General features: G+C 44.0%; 1 long non-coding RNA gene across 1 annotated transcript; it reads left to right on the top strand.

Moving 5' to 3' along the window:
• The first annotated feature begins 534 nt into the window (after positions 1-534).
• On the top strand, positions 535-4,621 carry LOC147701140 (uncharacterized). The gene is made up of 3 exons (XR_015297157.1): positions 535-664; positions 3,223-3,302; positions 4,563-4,621. It is a non-coding gene; the product is annotated as an uncharacterized LOC147701140 (long non-coding RNA).
• The last annotated feature ends 8,449 nt before the right edge of the window (positions 4,622-13,070 follow it).

Here is a 13,070-nt window from a genome sequence, read left to right as displayed (position 1 = left end):
TCCCAAAACCCCCGTACCCATCCATTAAACAAACCCTAACCCTCTTCCCCCGGGCTGCGTGGTTACATTGAGGTGTGATGTTTCTTACATTAAATATACACCAACAATTTGATCACGCGCTTGCTGGGGCAGATGTGGTGAAAGCAACAATAGTGAAATGTCAACAAGGCATGGCCAGGATCTTCTGCGGCTTCCCAACTCAAGCTCTGTGTATAACGCCAACTAATTTACCATTAACATCAAACAACGAATGCATCTAATGAATTGGCGTAATTTTTTGGGTTTAAAGTTTAAAGCATTATGATTTAGAAAAGTTTGACGTTGCCGTGAGTACTACAAGTACAGTTGAACTTCTTCTTATCTTCTCTTGCACTTAGTTTCCAGTCCCCAAAACCATTGTTTTGTTTCAGTTTAGCAGTTGCAATATTGGGTCACCCATGCAATGTACTGTACTTACTTATACTACCCCCACATTGTCTGTCACGCAAATGACTGCCTCTTTCTTTTTGTCTCTAAATGCTACTGGCAGGGTCTGTCTACTACTACTATCACAGAAGTTCTGATTCTGAACCACAGATTCTTCGCCATTGTCTTGGAAATCAAATGCAGCCCTTGCAGTGCCACACTTCATCATAAATCATCATCATCTCATCAGCAATCACAGGTAAGATAAGTTTGCAGTGAGGTATAACGCAAGACAGACTGGTCGTTCTTCTAATACTACAAATATAACTCGGTGAGGGTTTACCGCATCTATCTGTTTGCATGTTAAAGATGTGGGCAATATATTTTATTATTAAAAAGCACTGTCCGCCGACCTGCATGGCCAAATTAAACCTTGCGAGGTTGCACAACGTACATTATTTGGTGAAACACTCCCCCCTCCAACCCCCCAAGAAACGCAAATGAACTTCAAATGTTTTCTTTTGAACATAACTTTGTGTCTCGTTTATTTTTAACATAATCTAATATATAACTAAAGATGATACAAAAATAAAATATATATAAATCCTACACCACAGCTGTCCCTACCCGCCTCCCCTAACCCCAACCAAATTCCCACGCTCAATGTAATGTAAAAAAAAAGTAAAAACCCAACACCCAATTCCCACCCACCAACAAAATGATTGAAAAAGGGGCAAACAGGGTCCATCTCATAGCCGGCGGGCTTTTAAGTGTTGATCCACCAGGATCTTTACACGCTCCTCTATTTGTCTTTTTGTCTGACTACTTTGAGCCTCCAGCCTGGCTACCCGGAGGAGAATTTTTCTCTGGAACTGGCGGCACCTACATTGGCAGCCATGTTGTTGTGGGGGGGTGGACGATGCGGGGAAAATCTGGCGGCGGGCGGCTGCCTGACCACGCCGACGTACTCCTGCAGGCTTGGGGGCCGGGGCATTGGAAGAGGCAGCAGCTGCTGCCGCCGCCTCCTCCTCCTCCTCCTCGGCCTGAGCCACCAGCCGGCGGTAGGCCTCAACGATGGCCTGCAGTTTCCGCTGACGGGCCCGGACTGCCAGCTCCTTCCTCGTTGGTTTAGAAGGAGTAACTATAAAGAAAGAGACAGAATTGTTGTAATCAAAAATCCCAGCAAATCAAGAACACAAAATGTATCCAACACATAGTGGGCGGCACAGTACAGTAGCAATAGCAAGCAAGCTGAGTACCTAAAATGTTGTTTTATCTATCTTGAACATTCTACGCATTATATACTTCATTTGTCTGACTTTTTGGCACGGCATTATGCCTGCCCTAGTAACATAGCATGGGTGTACTTCAACGGTCACATACGAACACCTGTCTTTTTCATATCTCGTTTTTTTCTATCATATACTCTGTGCTTCCGGGAAAAGTGACAGTCTCAAACTAACATTAATTAACAGTGGCCAGCTAGTACTAGTAAATGTCTACTCTAGAGACTATCATTCTTTATATCGCGCAACAAACGTTAGGTGGTTTGTGTTTCGCCAGCAACGACCCGGAATGCATCCAGTCGTCCCCTCCTTCCCTTGCCTTTGGGTTTAACCAAAACACCGCTGCCGACACTAGTATCCACTATCCACTAACCACCGATATTGGATGTGTCTCCCACCCACGCAGGCAGCTGTGTTTTCCCCTTTCTATGCTTCCACAACAACCCACGCATCCAACTGCTCTCAAACACCTGCATTGCTGATTCCAAAGTATCCTTCTATATTATATGATTGGTGCTTTTTTTTTGCTCCTTTCATCATACTTAAAATCAATCTCCTGTTAATCCATCGCGGTCATGTAATGTTGTGGATAAGACTTTTTTAGTCTGCCACCAACCTTTCACAGCTGAGTTGTAGTCACATAGAAGAGGCCTGTATAACTTATTTTATCAATTCTCGCCGGTGGTAATGCTTTTGCTAAGCTTGGTAATGACAAAGGTGGCGTCATATATTGTCCAGTAGAACTTCAAGTTCATTATAAATATCAGAGTACAGTGAGGAAGTTTTCCCCACCCACCAAGTAATGCGGATCACTATTGAATGTAACTTACCATCGCCCACCGTTGTTGGCTCCTCCCCCGGTGCTGCCGGTGCTGCTGTAGGTGCCTCTGGTCCTCCATTCCCCTCCGGGATCGCTTCTGCTGACGCCGTCGCAGCGCCGCTGCCCCCGTCGGCAATGGTGGATGGTACCGGTTCTGCACAAATAAAAATAAGTAATTAAGTACACCTTTTTAGATGGATGCACAGCCCCCATTGTACTTGTTCACCAAGAATGGAGTTCTGCAAAACAGTTAAGTACAACGTACGTAATCAGTAGTAGTCCACATTGCCTAGTACAGCAGAGTAAGTAACACACTACACATATTAGCATTTATTTGGTATGGTATGGTACCCAAGCTCATCTCATCTATACTGCTACTCTAGTCCTTGGAAAGTTAGACTGAACCATGTAACCTAACCAGTTTGTACATCAATGACATGTCTACAGTTTTGTGCATGCTACCTCACAGCTTGTTGCGCAGTACGAGAAGACGCCTTTGAGGCCACATGATAGTTCAAAGCATACACCTGAAGAGTTTGGAAAATAGAAAGGCCCGTATTTACTTTTTGAATGTGGATTGTGGAATCGAGTTTGCTTACAGCCTCAGGTTACACCTTTTTTTTTAGCATGACAGCTAAAAACGTTGAATAAATGTATGTAATGTTTTCATACTGTCTAACGTGCACCACTTTTGTCATTATCTTTCGACAGATGAGAAGATTTCCTTCTACGAAGCAAAGATTTCCAGAGCTTACCAAAAAGAGGCATATGCAACCAGTATACGTTCAATGGTGAGGGGTCTCCGACATTTCCCACATTTCCCTATCGTGCACTGGTAGCTGTACAAATGTAGATTACTTTTTATTCAGCCTTTTTTAACTCTGGATTTTTTCTGGTGGCCCTGGCCTTGACGTATTTCACGGAACAACTTAAAAACATTGATGTTACTTACTTAGTTACTTCTAACAAAATAAAGGTTTTGAAGTACCACATTGACTCGGAAGTATATTTTCAGTGTCTGTTGTCTTGTAGACTTAGACGAGAGAGTGAGCAAAAGGGGGTTACTTAGGTTATGGATTGTGTAATAAAAGCATTTGGCATCTTCATATTGGGGTTCTGGAAAGGGGTAATTGAATAATTGACCAATGACTGAGCCCATATAGGTTGTCGTTCATTGAATTGTGGGTTCCTCTGAGTTCTGTGACTGAGGTGTAAGACTGTAAGTAAGTAAGGTCCAACCTGCCTATCACCAACAACATCCAATTTTGTGGTGCATACATAGTTATGTATGTGACTGCATAGAAGAATACCCGCAAGAGTAGTAGTGGTATTCATTACTAACGCTTACAAAATAGTAGACCAACATCTGGATGCATACTTGGTTGGTGTCAATTGGCAAAGAAGAGACATTACAGAGGAAAAAGCATAAGACAGGAGTGGACCCTGTGCCTTCCGCTATTCTATCACAGATTTTTTGAAAAGATTAATACCTTAACTAAAGAGTGGGCAACAGGGCAAGCTTACCTACAGACAGTCTAGTAGTAGCACAGCGAGTCATAGGAGAGGCTCTTTCAAGGAACAGAAAGGCAGGGACAGATAGTAATACCCAAAATTTTGAAAACATAAAACCAAACAAGCATTTGTCAAAATTTAGTTAGGTGAAATGTCATTAATCGGTTGGAAAAAAAGCTCCGTTAGAAAGTTAGGGAAATATCATTGTTCCAAAAGAAAACACTGTTGGACTTACTGGGGACAGCAGCAGGATCCTCAGTAGAGGAGCTCTGTGCCTGTGGTTCTTCGCGTTCACCCGCCGACTCGGTCCCAGTCTTCTGCTTGCCCCTGGGTTCTGTGGTTCATGCAAGAAATAATAATAAAGAAAGAGGAAAACATTGAGTGCTGTGAAACATAGACAGCATTTCAAAAACCACTGCTACAACATTAAAAGAAACAAACATTGGTCTACCAAATGACTACTGCCTTGCATGATTCACTGACTAGTGTATATACTTGGAGAAAACAAATCAAATGTTCCATAAACATTCTGATTGCAGATTACTAAGTAACACAGAGGCAGTAAGACCTGAACAACACCACCGATTCAAGAATGGGGTAATCAATCAATTATCTGTAAGTAGCCATTTCTTTTTCATTTTTTGCCAGCAAAATGCATAGATCACAAGGAGGAGACATGCTTAACTTTGTGCATACTTACTAACACGAAATTGTACGTTCATGGCATCATATTTTGTTTTGCTACTGACTGAATGCTACTGCTGCCCTACCCACTCAATAAACAAACTACATCAGTTCTATGGAGGGCTGAGGCAGGGGCGGCTCTAGGCTCATGGTGGTCCTGGACTCCTGGCCAGGGAGCGTAGGTGGGGGGCCCGGAAGAGGAGGTCGGGGCGGAGCACGGAGGCCAGTGAAGAGGGGGGAGTCAGGGTGTTTGGAAGTGGAACAGAGCCGGAGGCACCAAATCCCTGCCAGGGGCCGCCACGCAAATATGTATCCATCCTCTGAGGATTATTACATTAAGGATATATATTGGTGGGGTGGCCCCTGGCGTTTGGTGGCCCTGTGCAGTTGCACAGCTTGAACATACCTAAATCCGGCCCTGGCTGAGGTAAGAAGAACAAAGTAACTTGTGCATTCATTGCCAGAGGAGGATTCATGCAGAAGAGAAGGCCGTGAAAAAAAAATGATACAATATGCATTGCAAACACGTACAATTATCCATCAACGGCTATTTCACTGACGGACAAAGGAAGGGGACAAGACTATATTAATAGCATTAACTAACTTCAGTTCTCTACAATAAAGAAAATCTCACACCAATAAACAGCAAAAGCTAGCGCCAAATTGAACACGCAAGAGTCAGTGAAGATGAAAAAGCGCAGCACAGACCAGTGTCATACAATTACAGTAGATATAATAACGGAATACATCGGAAATGTAACTAGGAGCAACAGTCATCGCGTTACTTATTCAGCCAAGATTTACAAAGATACAATAACAATACTTATACTACTATAGAGATATATATTATACACACACTTTCTTTTTTTTTGGGTAGCCACTCACCAAGACCCACGACCTCGACGCCAAGCAGGTCCAACAGGTCCTGCTCCCGGTCCAAAATGTCTGCCCAGCGGTGGGTCAGCTGATGGTGGGTACGCCAGATACCGGAGCAGCTGAAGACTGCCCGGCGCACCTTCACCCACCGCCGGAGACGCTCCTCAATATGGTGGTAGCCGGAGCCGGGCCTGCCACCTGCTGCCAACATCAAGGGGAGGTAGCGCTGGATAAAAAACACCAGGGCAGCCACCTCCTCCTCCCCAAAAAGTTGGCGGGGCCTCACCCCTAGGGGGCGCATTCTGCCGCAAGGCAGCCGGGTTTTTTGGGGCACTGGCGCCTTGCCCTTTGAGCCGCCGCTGCTGCTGGCGCCCTTGACCATGGTTCTGGGTGGAGGGGAGAAGAAAAGTTCAAGACAAAAAGGTAGGGGAAAGAAGAAGCAAGGTAAAAGAAGGAAGTAAAATAAAGCAATAGAAAAGTTGTAAAAGTAGAAATAAAATGAAAAATATAAACCTAGGCACAGAGAGAAATAGGTAATAACTAAAGAAAGTTTGAAAAAGTGGGTAAAAAGACAAGGATTAAAGAGATTTCAACAAGATGCAAAAGTAGGCCCAAAACCATAGCCAGAGTGTGTGATCCAAGATGGCTGCGCCCATCGCGACCGCATGGGTAGGTTCGCGCGATATTTAGCGCGATCACGCACTTTTGTAGTGCGAACGAGAAGATGAGTTCCCGAACATGTCTTGCACAACGCGACCACGTTAATTTTGACCCGGAACAGGAAATAAGGGAACGCAAGCAGGCGGGACAAACTTCTGGGGTAATTTAGCGCGCTAGCCATCCCAAGCATGCAGGCAACGCCCCGAACACGCGCACCGCGCTCCCGAAGACGAAAAACGGTGCGCGAGCGGGCCCAGCAAGCAACTCCGCATGGCTGCGGAGCTACGCGTAGTTTGCGGAGTGCAACTACGTCTTCGCGGAGCTCCGCGGAGTCCGACTCCGCAAACTACGCCCAGGGTTACTTACAATGATGGTCTGAACTGGCACACAACCCTGTGACTTACTGACAGTTCTACACAAACCCAACTCAGCTTTCTTCAGTCCTGCACAGAGTAACATATGTCTAGCACACTGGTTCTTGTGGGCTTTTGGAATGAACACAACAGATACCATAAGTTTTGTACAGTCCCATCAGCAAGGGCACTTTGGGGCATATTAACAAGGCAGCGCTTTAAAATTATCGCCGCTTTTGCTGCCGTTTTTCGGCCGAAAAGAGGCGATAATTTTATCGCCCTATCAGCAAAGACACGCTATCACGTGTTTTGCTGACTTAGCACCCGTTTCCAGCACGCCTAACTTTGCATCGCTAATGAGATGCAGAGTAAGCGTGGCTGTGAAACCAACCAGGGAAAATATCGCGAAGGCAGCTTCGCGATATTAACAAGGAAGGGTAGAGATTATTTAAATCGCGTTAAGTTTGCCTTAACTCAGGAATTTAACGTCTGTTAAATTCCTGACTAAGGCATACTTAACATGGGGGGTGGATTGTGTGGCTAAGACCACAGGCACTATCATCTAGGATATTGCCGTTTTCCACCATGGAAAACGGTGATATCCACACTATCTCTGGAATTTTTATCGCCTCAGCAATGCATGTAGTTGATAACGCGCTAACAGGGCGATAAATTCCAAAGCTAGCCGGCGATAAATGTGCAAGCGCTAAGCGCCCTGTGTGATATTTATCGCCGGCACTTGTTAATATACCCCTAAGAACCAAGAGCATATAGCAAGGCTGCAAAGGTGCAACACTTGCCCTCAGGTCCAGTTTGCTAAGTGATAGCCACAGATGGGTATTTAACAGGGACTTCTCAAGCGAAACTCAACGGTTGATCATTAATTAATTAGCAATTGCCAACAAATGGACAAAAAAGTAATGTTGGATTCAAATAATTGATAGATCACAAGGAAGCTTTATCAAAAAGTGTTAAGAAAATGGGTTAACTATGCCAGTTGTGCAAGAGTTTGCCTCTGGCTCTTCCGAAGTCAGAGACTTCAAACATCACACTGTTTCTATCTCAGCAAAAGTCTGAAATTAACATAATGGTTATGTCACATACAACACTGGTATAAGACGCTGTATGGCTGTAACATCTTTAAAGATTCAACAACGGGGCCAGTGTTGTTTAAGCAGGAGCTTAAAGTCACATTCCTTAAATATACAGACGGGACCAGAATGAACAGATATGTAAAACAAAGTATGTTTAATCTCTATTTGGAATATAACATTAATGAAGGCTTTCAAACCTACCTTACCGTTGTTAGCACCAGTTCCCACCGTTTTGTACTAACCCGTTTGCGGTTGGGAATTGTGCACCATCTAGTGGCATTCCCCACAATTAAGAAACCCGGGACCTGTTTATGCCCATGCGATGGTAAATCTAAACAGAGTGGTTGTCATTTTATGCTATTTTGTAACTTTTATACTTCTTTTAGAAAATTTTATCTGAAACCATCTTTTTAAAATACAAAATGCGTTGTACAAAAACAGCGATGCAACTGATGTTTAATTTAGAAACCCCAGATGTTTGTTTCCATTTGGCCACCTATATTTTAAAATGTATATCTGTACGGAAATCAATTATCGTATGAATTCAATCCATGACTGCGTTCTTTATGCACTTTATTGACAGTTTTGCACTTGATCAAATTGTTTTGACATAGCTAATTTTTGCACATGTGTCAGAAACTGAGTAAGTCCACCACTTATAGCACTTTATATTGTGAATTTGCACATGTACTATTAGAAGAATGCACTGATAAACATTCTTAGATTGTTAGTACATGTGCTGCTAAATGTATATTGTACTCCAGGAAGGATGGTATAGCCATTTTGCACTTTACTCTGCTAATTTGCACATGTACTACTAGACGTATGCACTAAATAAGCACTTTAAGAATGTCGGACATGTGCTGCTAAATGTATATTGTACATTACTAAGGGCGGTATAGGTAATTTTGCACTTTATACTGCTTATTTGCTCATGTACTAGTAGACAAACGTACCAAAAAGCACTTTAATACTGTCGGACATGTGCTGCTAAATGTATACTGTATTCGAGTAAGGACGGCATTCGGTAAACCAATACTGATACAAATGTATGTTGTATTATAATATTATCTTGCTTGTTGCTATATGGTTGTATTCATACATACCGAATAAAGCATTTTGAAATTGAATCGAACATAATAGAACTGTTGCTCTGCACAAAATCAATGAGCCAATGCATTAGTTAGAAATTGAAAAGCACTCAAACTACATTCCAAACACAAAGGTCTCCAGTCAAGGCTAGAAGGGAATACGTTGACAAAATAGAACACATTCTGGAAAAAAAAAACACAATTATGTTCTTAAGGTGCTGTTCTGGGGCCAATAAAACAAAAACGACATTTAAAAAAACTAAAGCATGAAGGTTACTAGAGTGAGTTTGACCATTCTACTACTGGTTTCTCCAGAAACTCTCATAGTATAAATGTACACTTAAGCGCCCATAGGTCGAATACTATTACAACGAGGCGTGCAAGGAGTCAACTCTCTGCTACAGGCATGGGTCGCCACGGTGGAGCAGAAGAAGGTTGTCACCTTTTTGAAGATATGTGTTGTCCATGTGTACGTGTTCTGAGATTCTGAAAGGACGGTGAGCTGGTATTTTCATCTTGTATTTCTCACTCTGTGTATGCCTATCTGCTATCGCTTTAGTGCAAACCTAGCCAAAGGGCAGCGGAGCGCTGCCCATGGTCAAAGTCAATGAGTGATAGGAAAGGTAGCTGATTTGTGGGCTGCCTATCTGTTAGCAGAGTAGTGCATGGTGTGCCTTTTTGTCCTGCTTACTGTGCTTCTTATTGGTGGCTTGACATGGAGAGTCAAATGTAAGTGGTGTGTCTGTGCAGAGTAACGCATTGCGACCACCGTATTGCTCTCGCATTGCATGAGCATACCTTGCAACACATACTTTGGATTGCGACTCATTGGGTAATTTTATAATGTGCCGCATGGCTAAACACTTATAAGGACCCAAAGACGAGACCTAATGTATATGCCAATGCTTGTTTATTTTTAGTTGCAATGTGCAGAAGCCCTGTGGAAAATTGGCCCATATATCTCACTCTTTCAATAAACATGTGAGAACGTAAAAGAATAGAGCATGATAGAGACGAAGTACAGCCAGGGAAAAATAGAGGACACTAAAAAGATCCCTTAGAGAAGAGAGCGTGTGACAGAGCGATTCAAATAATATCGAGTCTGTGTAGTGAATAAGAGACAGCTGAATGAGAGAGTAGTGAGCAGATGCATGTGTGAACGAGAGACATTGTCAAAAAAAGAAAGAGAGAGAAACACCAAAGGCAAAACAGAAAAATACATAGCGAAGGAGAGAGAGACAGCATATGAAGAATCAGGGGGCATATTATTAAGAACGGCGTTAAAATTATTGCCGCTGTACAAGCAGGAAACGGCTGCTAAAGTGGCGGTAATGGGATTGATAATATGCCCTTGTGAATTCCCATAGAAGCCCATGTTCTGGTGTGAACGGGAATTTACAAGGGCACATTATCAAGCCCATTATCACCGCTATAGCTGCAGTTTCCTGCCGCTAAAGTGGCAATAATTTTAACGCCATTCTTGATAATATGCCCCTAGGTGAGTATGAAACACCTGACACACACAGACAGATCGATATAGGAAGACCGAGAAACAAAGCGCAAAAGAGAGAGAGGAGAAAGAGAGTAAGAACGAAAGGAAAAGAAAGAAAGAGACAGTGGTCGTAATACTAAAGTAGGAAAAAGCGCAGATGGAGAAAGAAGAAAGGTGAACATCGGTAAAAAGGGTAGAAAAGAGATACCACAAACAGAGAAATGTGTGCGCAAGACAGAAATGTTACAAATACATATCTAAGTGTTTATGTGAGAGAAGGCTGACCAAAGACGGTGCAGATGTTGAGAGCTCTGGCACCAAAGAAATCTGCGGCCTCGCCGTGTGTAGGAACCTTGTAATTGCAGCACTTAAAAGCGAGAGGTACCTCAGTGCTGTGAACGCATCAGGAAGGCCAGTAAACATCCTGGGCCTCATTTATGAGCTCTTGCGTCACTTTTACGCCACCGGTGCGTCACTTTTTGTGACGCACCAGTGGCGTAAAAAATGCGCCTTGTTGCGCCATATTTACAAAGTGACGCATCTAGGAAGATGCGTCACTTTGTAAACCCCTGCACCACATTATACCTGCGCCAGGTATAATGTATGCAAAGGGGGGCGTATTGACTCAAGAAAGGGACGTAGAAGTGACGCAGTGAAATTTATGGGATTTCACTGCATCACTTCTAGGACGCCGTTGCGTCAAAATCTTGAGCCTGCCTCACAGCAGGCGTAAGACTGATGCCGGCCCTTTCACATTTCACATGGGGCTTGCCCCATGTGAACGGAGGCATTGCTGGAGTTGCGTCACTTTTTTGACACACTCCAGCAATGCGTCACTTTTGCGCATACAGATACATTAAAAATACTGACGTATCTGTAACTCCTTACGCAATGATGCGTCATAATGTAAATATGACGCATCATTGGTGTCGCAAGGAGGGTGCAATGAAAAGTGACGCATTGCTGTTTTCACGCAGCGATGCGTCACTTTTCATAAATGAGGCCCCCTGTAGGGCCCCCACGGCCCAGGAAAAGTCTAGGGAAATTGAAAGCAAAATGGCGGTTGGGTGCAGGTTCTGAGCCTGATAGGCCACCATGATCAAGAAGCGGATGGCAGGAACATGAGCAGCAGATCCCCCTGAGAGGAGGCAGCTAGCCCAGTATAGTCGATGCATCATACCCACCCCCCTCGCACTACCCAGGCCTAAAGATTGAGACAGTGGCAAAGCAGACAAAGGGGCATATGTACTAGAAATTGGTGTAGGGCAGCACCCCAAGGCCTCTTGCTGAGCTGCCCTACACTAAGTCGTAAGGACAGGAATGCACCGTATTTATAAATATGGTGTATTCCTGTCCTTACAGCCAGTGATGACACACATTTTGCTGCTTGGAGCAATGCAGGCAACCTTGCATCATGTCTGGTGTTTGAGATAAGGAAGTTGCTCACCACAGTACTTACACTTGCAGGAGAGGCAGGAGGAAGTCAGCCCCAGCCATCCACTGACCTTGCTCTATTGAGGGCAACTGAGAGTAGAAGAGCAAGGTACCCCCATGGTGCCAAAGCAATCCACTCGCTTCCAGTACTTGCATGGAAGCACGAGTGTGGCAGAATTTTCTCTCACCTCTCGGAACAGTTGACACTAGTTTCAACTAAGCATGAAAACACCACTGGGAGGAACCAGGGTTCCCTCAAGTCCCCAGGTCATTCACATCAAGGTGTTCCTGCAAACCAAGACCAGCCATGTCCTCAGTCAATGCAAGATCCGTGCAGGTTGAAATCGGGCTTGAGAGGGCCCAGGTAGCAGGTCCTCAGAGGGTCCCAGCCCCGGGAGGCACTGCAATTCGGTAACCCCCAGGAGCATAATGGGTGAATAAGGTTCGCCTCTTAGGAGAGCTATCTCTTATATTGTGCGCTTCCCATAGGGTCCAGGACATAACCCACCCCTGTCCCTTACACGTCAGTTGGGTCCTCCCAGATAGAACAGCCCATCAGGGCCTGCTCCTCACATAAGCATGCAGCAACCATGGACCGCTCCATCAGCCAGCATGCACAAAGAAGGGGCGCGCCCTGTGCTTTGTATTATGTCTAAGAGATGCCTGAGGGTTCAGGATGCCATTGTCAGCCACCCGGCCACTTCAATGTTAATGATCATTCTGCATTTTCACCTACAGAAACATTGTTACAACTTTCATTACTCTGAATCAGGGTTTTCCAAAGTCGAATCTGGAGGGCCGGATCCATGCCAGATTGTTAGCATAGCCCCATTTATATAAATGTAGTTATCTTTAAAATCTGGCATGGATCCGTCCCTCCAGGACTGACTTTGGAGAACCTTGTTCTAGATAGTCACTTTGCTCATCTTCTTATGCAAGTGCAATGCAAGCCTTTAATAATTGTTGGGTCCAAAATTGTGTCTTAATTTTTATCCGAATTACTGCACGTTTATTTGTGTTTCATGACCTGAATTAAGAAATGTGTGTTTTATCAATTATTGGTTTGGTCTTTTATTTCCAAGAATTGGGGTGCCATGGAAAAATCTCCAGCTACATAAAGAGTGGGACAAAGAAGATGATCTGGATGTAATTTTTATTTTTGATCACTTACAACCATCACTTAGGTCAACTCAAGATTACTTGACTCAGTCATCATGAATGCTCCAACCACTATCAAAAATCCTTACTTCTTTATCCCAGCCAGCTTTGAAAATTAACCCAAGGTGATTTGTCGAGAGATGCCCTGACAGATCTTTGGCCTCCACAAGGGAGGTGGTATCCAGTACTTAGTGGGTAGGAATGA

The sequence above is a fragment of the Lissotriton vulgaris genome, chromosome 7 (assembly GCF_964263255.1).
Source record: "Lissotriton vulgaris chromosome 7, aLisVul1.2, whole genome shotgun sequence".
NCBI classification, from domain to species: Eukaryota; Metazoa; Chordata; class Amphibia; order Caudata; family Salamandridae; genus Lissotriton; species Lissotriton vulgaris.
The sequence above is the reverse complement of the archived record's forward strand: the minus strand, read 5'-3'. Positions and strand labels throughout refer to the sequence as shown.